At 40.5% G+C, this 12,242-nt stretch overlaps 1 pseudogene across 1 annotated transcript in view; it reads left to right on the top strand.

The window, feature by feature from the left end:
* The first annotated feature begins 204 nt into the window (after nucleotides 1–204).
* LOC309566443 (cathepsin Z-like) overlaps nucleotides 205–12,242 on the top strand; it is a 29,313-nt pseudogene continuing 17,275 nt past the window's right edge. Inside the window, exons 1-3 of the transcript XR_014226119.1 lie at nucleotides 205–415; nucleotides 6,252–6,415; nucleotides 7,062–7,241. The product of XR_014226119.1 is annotated as a cathepsin Z-like (transcript). The remainder of the gene's footprint in view (nucleotides 416–6,251; nucleotides 6,416–7,061; nucleotides 7,242–12,242) is intronic.

Here is a 12,242-nt window from a genome sequence, read left to right as displayed (position 1 = left end):
TAGAGGGAACTGGAAACAAAATGCCAGCTGTGAACTGGAAGTACCAAGACTACATAAAGCATGGGGTGGGGCAGAGCTACAGGGAATTGTGTGCTCTCCATCCACATCTTGTCTAATGGGAATTCTGTTGTGTAACATGCTGGACAGGCTTCAGCTTTTGTTGCCTCCTCCTATTGTACTGTCCCTTTAAGGCTTTAAAAAAAAAAAGGAGTGGGTCAGCAGAGGAGGAAAGGTCTATGTGTGTTATATTCAGTCCTCTTCCTGCTAATCACATGAGATTGTCTCTGACCTGCATCATGTACAGCCGGCTTCTGCTACTACTACTTGCCCTGGTCTCCTGGGTCCAGGCAGGGCGCTACTACAAGCCGGGGCAGCACTGCTACAAGCCTGCAGCTAGAGGGGACTACGGGCAGAAGTGAGTATCACTATTTATTGTTCCTCTAACCGATAAATATCTATTCATGTATTGATCACTGGAAGCTTGTGCAGCACCCAAAGCAGCTATAATGCTTCTAAGCCTACCTATTGTATTGTAACTGTAGTGCCTCTTTATTTTGTAAAGCTTTATATGTTTCTGTGTTGCACATGCATGTTTTTGATGGGCTCCAGTGAATTTATGATGCATTTAAGTGCGTTTCCCTTTTTTTTTCCCATCTCAATTGAGGACACGTGCAATTTTTATGTGTTTTGCTGCATTCCATGCAGAAAAAGTGCAGCATGTTCTAATTTTGTTGACTGCACTTGAACACAAAGCTCTGCTGCATACACTGAAGCCAAATGCCAAAATTCCAGCTTACTCTTTCTAATCAATTGCAGCAAAGTTGTTTTTGTTTTTTTTTGGGGGGGGGGGGGGATAAAGGTTTTACATAAATAAAATCTGATCATTTGGGGTTTATTACTGCTTTAATTGTGAAGCTCAGGGGTTCTCTGAGCCCGTCATGTGAGACCACAGTAGAAAATAATTGCCAATTGCTGCTTTATGCGCATCTTAGTTCTACATATTTGACTAGAAACTGAAAATATATAACTATTTGTGTTTTACTATCTGAACCATACACAAAGCATGGGCCCCGGGCAGAGCCACAGGGAATTGTGTGCTCCCCATGCACTTCTTTTGTCAAATAGGAATTCCGTTGTGTTACATGCCAGGCAGGCTGCAGCTTTTGTTGTCTCCTCCAACTGTGCTGTCCCTTTAAGTGAGTTTAAAGGTCTTTGTGTGTCCTATTCAGCCCTCTTCCTGCTAATCACATGAGATTGTGTCTTATGTACTGCAGGGGTTTCCAAACTTTCAAAACAAAGGTTCAGTTTACAGTTCTTCAGACCACACAGGGCCCAGACTTTGGCCATCAGGATTAGAAAATGCCCCCAGAGTCAGTTGGAGTAAACAATGTTAGTGTCATTGGGAGGGACTGTGCCCCATCTTTGGTGTCATTGGGAAGGACTGTGCCCCATCTTTGGTGTCATTGGGAGGGACTGTGTCCCATCATTGATGTAACTGGGAGGAACTGTGTCCCATCATTGGTGTCACTGGGAGGAACTGTGTCCCATCATTGGTGTCACTGGAACTGTGTCCCATCATTGGTGTCATTGGGAGGAATTGTGCCCCATAATTGGTGTCATTGGGAGGAATTGTGCCCCATAATTGGTGTCATTGGGGGGAATTGTGCCCCATCGTTGGTGCCAGTGAATGAAATGGTGCCCCAAGGTCCAGATAAAAGCAAGCAAAGGGCTGCAGTTTGGAGATCACTGATGTACTGCATCAGTGCACTGGAATGCACAGCACTAGTGTGAACTAGGGCCATTGGGGTCCATGTTAAACACTGTCCATGCATTTTTGATGCAGAATAAAAGCACACTGGACTGCATTTGGTGTGAACTGGCCCTTAAATCTAGAACTACTAACACATTAAAAACAACTCCAGCTCATACTTTATAATCATTTACAACACTTTTTTTTTTTCCCTTTTGGGATAAAGGTTTTACATGAATAAATCAAAGCTGACAATTGTAATCACCCCTGTCAGTGGTATATGGTTTGTCTCATCCATGTAAACTAATACGTTCTGCTTGTGAAAAACAACAGACTTACTGGCTCGATGAAAATAGAAGAAAGAAAACGTAAAAAAGGAAACCAATACAGCCATCATGTCTAAGAATTAGTAAGTTGCAGCATAATCTATGTTTCTTTCGGGTTTATCACTGCTTGAACTATAGAGAGTATCCCAAACTACTCTTGCAGTTAGTCATCTACTACGCTGCAAGAGTTAACTGCTTGTTTTTGTCTATGTACTTTTACCTAACTCATATCTCCTTTCCTCAGGCTTCCTTCTAAAAGCCAGTTCTCTTTTGCGCTCCTTTGGTTTGAGGCCTCTGACATCATCATGTACAATACAGGGCCAGTAATCCTGCATTGTAAGTGAGGGTGCCAAAGAGTCAAAGGGAAGAGAAGAGCTCCTGGATACTTGGGGGTAGGGTGGGTTTTGGTGCATAAAACGGCTTTTCGCACGGCCGTAACACTGCAGTAAAAGGAAGACAAAAGTTCCTGTGTAATGATCAGTACATAGAACGCCTAAAAACTGTCATACATATGGCATACATAATGACATACAGTGCATTTCGAAAGTATTCGGGCCCCTTGAACTTTTCGACCTTTTGCCACATTTCAGGCTTTAAACATAAAGATATAAAACTGTAATTTTTTTGTGAAGAATCAACAAGTGGAACGAAATTTATTGGATATTTCAAACTTTTTAAAAAACTGAAAAATTGGGCGTGCAAAATTATTCAGCCCCCTTAAGTTAATACTTTGTAGCGCCACCTTTTGCTGCGATTACAGCTGTAAGTCGCTTGGGATATGTCTCTATCAGTTTTGCACATTGAGAGACTGACATTTTTGCCCATTCCTCCTTGCAAAACAGCTCGAGCTCAGTGAGGTTGGATGGAGAGCGTTTGTGAACAGCAGTTTTCAGTTCTTTCCACAGATTCTCGATTGGATTCAGGTCTGGACTTTGACTTAGCCATTCTAACACCTGGATATGTTTATTTGTGAACCATTCCATTGTAGATTTTGCTTTATGTTTTGGATCATTGTCTTGTTGGAAGACAAAGCTCTGTCCCAGTCTCAGGTCTTTTGCAGACTCCATCAGGTTTTCTTCCAGAATGGTCCTGTATTTGGCTCCATCCATCTTCCCTGTCCCTGCTGAAGAAAAGCAGGCCAAACCATGATGCTGCCACCACCATGTTTGACAGTGGGGATGGTGTGTTCAGGGTGATGAGCTGTGTTGCATTTACGCCAAACATAACGTTTTGCATTGTTGCCAAAAAGTTTGATTTTGGTTTCATCTGACCAGAGCACCTTCTTCCACATGTTTGGTGTGTCTCCCAGGTGGCTTGTGGCAAACTTTAAACAACACTTTTTATGGATATCTTTAAGAAATGGCTTTCTTCTTACCACTCTTCCATAAAGGCCAGATTTGTGCAGTATACGACTGATTGTTGTCCTATGGACAGAGTCTCCCACCTCAGCTGTAAATCTCTGCAGTTCATCCAGAGTGATCATGGACCTCTTTGCTGCATCTCTGATCAGTCTTCTCCTTGTATGAGCTGAAAGTTTACAGGGACGGCCAGGTCTTCGTAGATTTGCAGTGGTCTGATACTCCCATTTCAATATTATCGCTTGCACAGTGCTCCTTGCTTGGGATGTTTAAAGCTTGGGAAATCTTTTTGTATCCGAATCTGGCTTTAAACTTCTCCACAACAGTATCTCGGACCTGCCTGGTGTGTTCCTTGTTCTTCATGATGCTCTCTGCGCTTTAAACGGACCTCTGAGACTATCACAGTGCAGCTGCATTTATACGGAGACTTGATTACACACAGGTGGATTCTATTTATCATCATTAGTCATTTAGGTTAACATTGGATCATTCAGAGATCCTCACTGAACTTCTGGAGAGAGTTTGCTGCACTGAAAGTAAAGGGGCTGAATAATTTTGCACGCCCACTTTTTCAGTTTTTTTATTTGTTAACAAAGTTTGAAATATCCAATAAATTTCGTTCTACTTCATGATTGTGTCCCACTTGTTGTTGATTCTTCACAAAAAATTACAGTTTTATATCTTTGTTTGAAGCCTGAAATGTGACAAAAGGTCGAAAAGTTCAAGGGGGGCGAATATTTTCGCAATGCACTGTACATATTCACGCATGACCTCATGCAAATGTTTGGATTCTGTGTAACGGATCTGATTGCAGTGCATTATTACGCATCTGTGTGAATGTCTCCATTGAAAACAATGCAGCTGCATTCAGATCTGTTGTAAATGGTCGTACCTGTGCTTTTTTTGGCCATGTGAATGGGGCCTTATAATGGTACCATAGCCCAAAATGAGCAATTAAAAGAGAAGTGTGGGATTGGAAAAAAAAAAAAAAAACAAACATTGATACTCACCTAGGTGGATGCAACATCGGTCCCCTGCTGCCTCTACACCGAGAACTGAGCACAGACTGCTGATCGCTCAGTTCTCGGTCTTCAATGAGCAGCAAGACAGTGACTATCAGATTAAAGTCAGGATCCCTCCAGATTCTGGACCGGCTGAGTGATGTAAGCTGACAGTGGACTTCAGCTCAGTGTTGGCTGAATACAGGTCACAGAAGTGCAGAAGGAAGCACACTCCTGTGAGCCAAAGGAGAAGTATGGCCAAAAGAGCTTTCTTTAACCCTTGCAGTGCAGGTGGAGCCCCACTGCATGGGTTACTAAACTTTTCCCAGGAGTTAATTTTGTAATCTGCCCAAAGGTTTCTTCTATCTCTCTGAGACTGGTTGCAGGGCCTTCAGATCTGTGCACCTGTGTTGGCTGTTACAAGGGGTTATGAGTCCCAGTTTTATAGATTTCTTTAAAGGAACACCCTAAAGTGAGCTCCAACAGAGCTAGGAACAGTAAAGGAGTGATGCTGTTGCTGATGTTGCAAGAAATAAAGGAAGTTTGCATGTGATTCAGCCCATTAGGCTCTTCCTAGGAATTAAATATTACTCTTTAGTTGGACTGCCGTGTTAAAGAGGTTGTAAACCTCTGATTTTTTTTTTTAAAATTACACCTGAAAGACAAACACATAATGAGCTTGTATGCATCGCATACTAGCTCATTATGATATACTTACCTTAGAACGAAGCCCCGAATGCTCCCCTCTCCCATGGGTGACATGTTCTGTCACCCTTCTTCTGGGTTCGCAGCATCCGGCCATATGATTGGCTGGACCCGTGATTACGTCACTCCCCCGCATGCAGGCGGGAGCCGACGGTCACGGCACGGGACTCTGAAGGAACGGCACCAGCAGCCGTTCCTTCAGAACGCATGCGCCAGTGAGGTCACTGGCTGCATTTAAGGTAAATATCTCCTAAACGGTGCAAGTTTAGGAGATATTTACAGTACCTATAGGTAAGCCTTATCATAGGCTTACCTATAGGTACAACTTGCAGAGGAGGGTTTACTTCCGCTTTAAAGTGACACTGAACATAGAGCCACTCCACAGTGGCCCTTTATATTATATTTTTCATGAAATAGTTTGTGTGTTTTGCCTCCTGGTAAAATCCTATGTGAGCTCCCAAACCTCTCGTTTTCTCCAATCACTTCCATTTATTTGAAATGAGAAGTTCCTACGGGCTGGTTGTACCCACTTGGTTCTGTAGTAGAAGCATCTCCAGCTTCCACACCCTCCTCATGAGCTTGTCCTTTGGTGAGGGGGTTACCCGTTTCTTAGCTTTTACAGAAGAGCTGTTGAAGAAATTTTCGCTAAGGTTTACTTCCCTTACCCTGGCCTATTCTCAGGGTACGTCAGATCCTTCCTCTGCTGTTCCAGAAATAGATCACCCAGCTCCAGGACAATTAGTTCATTCTACCCGGCAGGATTATTCCCTGGGCTGTATTGGACTTCCACACAGTGCTGGCTTTTCTTTACCATTGAGGAGGAACAGGAGATCTTGTTGAGGCAAGGAAGGTAGCCTGAGTTCTGACTCAAACACTACCTTGTATTCCAGTCCTGACTGCTCTGCTCCTGTCAAATGTGGTCTTTTGGAAGCCCGTTTTTAATAGAGCGGCTGTAGCTGGGAACCAAAATGGCCTTTCGGTCAGGGTACCAAAGAGATCTTAGAACCTCAGGAGGGCATTCAGCTCTTCAGTCTCACCCCAAACTGGTATACTTTATGGGTGCACTGATCTTTTATAAATGTCATGTTTATTTAATCATTATTTTTTTTAGGACATACCCAAGACCACACGAATATCTCTCTATAAATAGCCTGCCAAAGGCTTGGGACTGGCGTAATGTCAACGGCACCAACTATGTCAGCGCTACACGGAATCAGCACATCCCTCAGTACTGCGGATCATGCTGGGCACATGGGACTACCAGCGCCATGGCAGGTGGGTTACACTATTTTTTCATCCAGCAGGGGGCAGTGTACCATACTTTAAAAAAAAAAATCTGTACACTTCGGGAAACCTTGAGGAACAGAAGGAGGTTGATTGGTGTACAGGGTTGTATATATCATTAGACACCGCACTTTAGGCAATACCAAAAGTCCTGAGGAGAATAAAACTATTCACTAGGAAATTTGTAAGATTAGTGACATTCTTATTTATCCAAAATACAGGTTTAGAAATGCAGAAAAGGAGGAGGCGGCCTTCACACATGGAAATGCCCATTGTATGCAGTACTGACACCCACTGAGTACCTTCTGACCCCTCTCTCTAAGCATTGCCTGAAACATCGCATCCATTGTAGGCCTGCTGATTTTCAACACTTTCTTTAACATTTCTCTTCATTAAATCGATTGAAAACCTCAAACAGCTATAAAAATAAGAGAACATTTTCAGCCCTTTCCTGCTGCATCCAGCATTTTAAAATATAAAAATGTGCTGTTTAGTCTTTAATGAATTTTGAACAAATATTCAAGCATTCGTAGTAACACAATGCAATAAATTGAGATACAGCTACTTTCTGCTCTAAATATTTTCAATTATATTTATTCTGTTCCTCTGACATGACTGTTCATGGCCCTCCCTGCAGATCGAATCAACATCAAGAGGAAAGGGGCCTGGCCATCTGCCTACCTGTCTGTACAGAATGTGATTGACTGTGGTGGCGCAGGGTCTTGCAGGGGTGGAAATCCTACAGCAGTCTGGCTATATGCCAATAGATATGGTATACCCGATGAAACCTGCAACAATTACCAGGCCAAGGACCAAGGTAAGAGAAAGTAGACAATAGGCCTTATTTTTACCAGTCTTTGTTGCCCCAAAGCAGCCAAGTTCCTAGTCCTCAGAATGGAAGTATAGGAGAAATCTGATTGGTTGCTTTGTACTATACAAAATGAGTCACATCTTTATTCACTATGATAAATGGGGCCAAGTGAGCTTTATTTACAAGGATATAGTCAGACTTATTTTAAACTTAAGTGTTTGTGGGCAAACACTTAAGTTTGACTTTGCCAAAGACTCACCGCTCTGCACAGATTTATTGCACAGACATAGAGAATGTTTGCTTAGATACAGATATTGTATGGCTATCCACATTGCAACATATAAGCCCCAGTAATATGGCCATGTTGGCACATGGTTTTATCAAGGATGGCTGTATGAGTGTGTTAGCTAGTGAAGCCTACAGTGTTCTTTCTCTATATTTCTGACGTTCCATGTGCATAATAACCCCATATACCTGTATCTGCTGTGATGCGGTCTTAAATAGATATTTGCATGCTAATTAATGCATTGTGTGGACCCCACCCCCCCATAGGGCATAACTGCTCCCAATTTAGTATGTTTGCCCCACTTATCTTGTGAGTGTCTGGGTCCACTTAGGGTGTGGGTTTGTGTGTATCTGTGCTTTACATTTTCATTTTTTTTTGGCCCATTTTTGTGGTCACCCCACTTAGCACTTGGGTGTGTCTGCCACTACTTAACATGTCTGTGGAAGTGTGTGTAGTCATTTATAAAACTCCTACTGTGATCAGCAGGGCAGTGCTATTGTTTTACAGCATTCAGAATAGAGATTGTAGTCCTGAGGAGCAAAGGGGAGTCAACTGAGCAGGCATTGTATGTTATGAGCTGGTATAGATTTTTCTTTTAATTAATACCTAAATGATGATTGCATAAAGTGACAGTATAGATTACGTTATGTATATTGCTTCTGTTTGCATAATAGTATCCTATACAAAGAATAGGTGATATGCACTCAGCCTGGCTATACATTGTGATATTCACATGCAATGCAATTGAACCAAACACAACTTGTTCTAGTGTAGCTCAGCATTCCTCAGTGGTATTATGCTTTGTTCCCCATTTTAAAAGGAAGATTACCAAGTACTTCCACTTATAACTAGTAGCGGTACCCGCTGTGGATAATTTTTTCCAAACAATCCTTTTTTATGCTTTCAAACCCCTAAAACACTGTCAGGTTATCGATATATGAAAATTTTAAATGATGAAATATACTTGCGACACTTACACTGACCTCAGCCTGACACATCAACCTCTGTAAAAAAAAAAAAAAAAAAAAACTGGCCGCACACACACAATAGTATTGACCAAACCTTCAACAGTGCAAATTAAGACAGGTTTGTGTAATTAGTCAGAGACAATTGGCCATACAAAAACATCCCCAATTCTCAAGGTTTTGTACAAAGAAAGGTGATAAAAACCTGAAAATCAAAGTTTGAAGAAGAAACTTATTCAACAGAAGAAACAAAGCAATAGACGGTCCCCATTGTTCTAGGGTGAAAACTAACTCTTCTTAAGACGCAATAGTATTGACTCAGCTGAATACATAAGCCTCTTCAACAAAATGGTGACTAGGATGTGTGCATCTGTGTATGTAGATGTGTTTATATATATGTATGTATATGTATATATATATATATGTATATATATGTATATGTGTGTGTATATATGTATATATATATGTATGTATGTGTACACGTGTATGTATATATGTGCGTGTAGGTATATGCATGTATATGTGTATGGTACATATGTACATGTGCGTGTGTGGATATGTGTGTGTACGTGTATGGGTATGTGTGTACACGCACGTGTATTAATATATCTGTGTGTGTATGTGCATGTGTGTGTGTATCCAGTTATCACCATATATTGAACTTTGTTGTTATATGTAGGGGATAGTGTTTCACAAGAATAATTCATCAATAGAGATGGCTCACCCACCAAATCACAAATAATGTTCAATGATGATATAAACTACACTAGCATGAGATATCCCTATAAATCTCTTGTACTTAAAGAATATTACACAAGGATTATGGAATTATTCCTACAGGAAATGAATACAGCTATTAATAATGACACTACCAGCAGAAAACATAATCTTGAATCAAAATATTGAAATGTTATAAAAAGCAGAAATCACCAAATCCCCAAAAATATAATTCATATATGGTTTATAGCAACTCCCACATCACATTATAGGACAATCCCATTTGCAATGATGCAACTAACTGTTAACCAATGGGCAGGTGACAATCGACCAGTCACTGCCCACTTCTGAAAACCACCACTGAAGAAACAGTCAATATTGGTTGGGGAGTGGTCATTTCAATCAATAGTTTCTGATCATATAAATAAGGACCCCGGGAAAAACAAGGGACTCTGAAAAAAAAAAAAATCCTAAAAAACACGCCTAAGGAAGGACACAGGAAAAGACTGCTGCCATTTTGACCACTGCCCATTGGCTGATCTCCTGCTGAGAGACGAACTACTTTACTTTGAACATTTTCCTTGGAAGGAGTGGTGAGAGATAGACTTAATAATTTAACCCATTTACTCCCAAGATAATAGGAATTGTATGACATTGTCTGAAATTATACATATATGGTCATTTACATCGGGTAGAGCAACTCTATATGTTAAATTTTCTTTTCACTGAATCAATTGATTTTATGAATTTCAAGTGTTTGTCTAGAGTTAAGGCTGAATTTAAGTGTGTTGGGTATAATAGGGTGTGACTCTTTAAGATAAGTTCCTTTCTTTCCTACGGCCGCGGAAAGTGAGAAACTGCCTTAAGAGTGGTCAGGCATTTGGTTTTTAATATTTTAATTCACAGTTCATTTTACTTTTATCGGGTTATATTTAATTCTGTGTCTGGTTTAAAAAAAAAAAAAAAAATTTAATTCTAATCACATTGTATCTGTGCAACTTATTTTTGATATTGTGTGTGGAATATTAATCACCAGTAAATTTAGTTTTGTATGTAAATATATAATTATACTCGTATCTTAATAAATTATATTTATTAATTTAATTGGGAGATATTTATATATTGGTAAGAATTCACCGTAAGCGCCAAGGGCTCAGGAAAATTGTTGTGGTATATTATTGGAGGTCTGAACAAAATTGATTGGGTTTTTCTTAGTTATTAAATTATTTGCCGTAATCGGCTGGAGGCACTGCGTCATAATTCTATTGATAGTTCAGACATCGCCTTTTAGTAATAAATTAAAAATAGTCAAATTTTATACCAAAACGCACAACATATTAATTGGAGGCACGTGCTGAGATCGCTTATAAGGAAATCTTACCATATAACAAAACATACTGGTGATTATATCTCCACATACATTGTCAAAAATATCTATTGTCCTAGCATGGCAGGAAATCGCAGTGAATCAAGTCCATCTAGGCACAGCCAGGAAGGTGAAACCATCCCAACAATGGCCACTACCCCCGCTAAAGATACTGATAAAAATCGAGAAACATTACATAAATTTGTTGATTATGGAATAGTTGAACACCTTCGTAGAAGATTAGACATAGGATGCAGTTTAGACAAGTATGTCAAGGATGAAAAAGAGCAAGCTCAGAGTTTAACTGATAATTTGTTTATTGAAGGCGGCCGGGTTTACCAACTTATAAGGGCCTATGCTAATGAGAAGGACACGAAGGTCCAAGATCGTCTCATTATGAAAACATGGCCTACTCTGTGGTTTTTGTGTAATGAATTTATCACACAAATGCCCGCCCTAAAGAAAGAATTATTGGAAACCCGCTCCCTCTTGATAAACAAAAACCAAGACATAGGATCCCTTTTAGAAAAACTCCAATGGGCTGAGACTAGAATTAACCAATCTAAGGGAATTGAGGAGGAATTACTTATCCAGGTTCAAAATAGTAAAACCCTATATGAGGAAACCCGTGTCCAATTTAGGAAGCTAAAAGAAAAATATCAAACACTTAAACAAGAAATAGAATCTTATAGACAAGAAAAAGAAACCCCTAAGAAACATAACTCTATTACTGAGGATGAAACAAACAACGCAGAAATTGAGATTCTAAGATCAGAGCAGAAAGTATTGGAGAAACGGATAGGGGATTTAACATCCATGATAAATCACGAATTAATGCATCTGGGTGATAATCGTGAACAGGAAATAAAAAGAGGGGGATCTCCATATCAGCGGGAGAGACAGGTAAGGTATAGCCAATCAGAGTCTGAATATGGGTCACCCCCTAGGCTTCAAAGGTACTCCCCAGAGTATACAGATGAGGAAATGGATAGGGCTTCATATAAACAGGAAAGGAGGCCCAGGGTCCTTTTTAAAAGATATGACACCCCCAAAATCATCCGATTTTTAAAAGAAACTGTTCCTGTCTTTTCTAAGAAAGGATCCCCCGCCATCACTGACCATCTAGGAACATACGAACGTACCTTAGAAATCTTAGGCATTGAGGACGATCGTACAAAAATTGATTTGCTACCTTGGGTATTTGAAAGTAAAAACAGACAATTCTTTGATTCGTTAAAAACCCTGTATGGTCAGTCGTGGAAGGAGGTTAAACATAGGTGTCAAATGGAGTTTGGACCATATAAAACTACAACGTCTGCCAAGGCAGCGGCCTATAATCTAAAATGTGGTCATAATCAGAGCCCTACAGAGTTTCTGGCATTACTGAAAAATGCCTATTTTCTGGCTGAAAAGGATCCCAATCCTGATCAGTCTGAATTCAAGACCTTATTTTATGAAGCATTACCTGCTTATATAAAATTAGGTCTTGCACAAGACTTTAGGAAAGGACGCTCCCTGGATTGGTTAGTAAGGGAGAGTGACTACCTTTTCTCAATCCAACAGTCCAGTGAAAGTGGGGTAAAAAGAGAGGCCCAGCAGAACCCTAAAATAGTAGCGGCCACTACCATGCCCCCTCAACCTTCGGGTGCACAGACAGAGAGAAAATCTTATGC

Source organism: Pelophylax lessonae, assembly GCF_965119305.1.
Source record: "Pelophylax lessonae genome assembly, chromosome: 11".
In the NCBI taxonomy this organism is placed as follows: Eukaryota; Metazoa; Chordata; class Amphibia; order Anura; family Ranidae; genus Pelophylax; species Pelophylax lessonae.
This window is presented reverse-complemented; position numbering and strand designations above follow the sequence as displayed.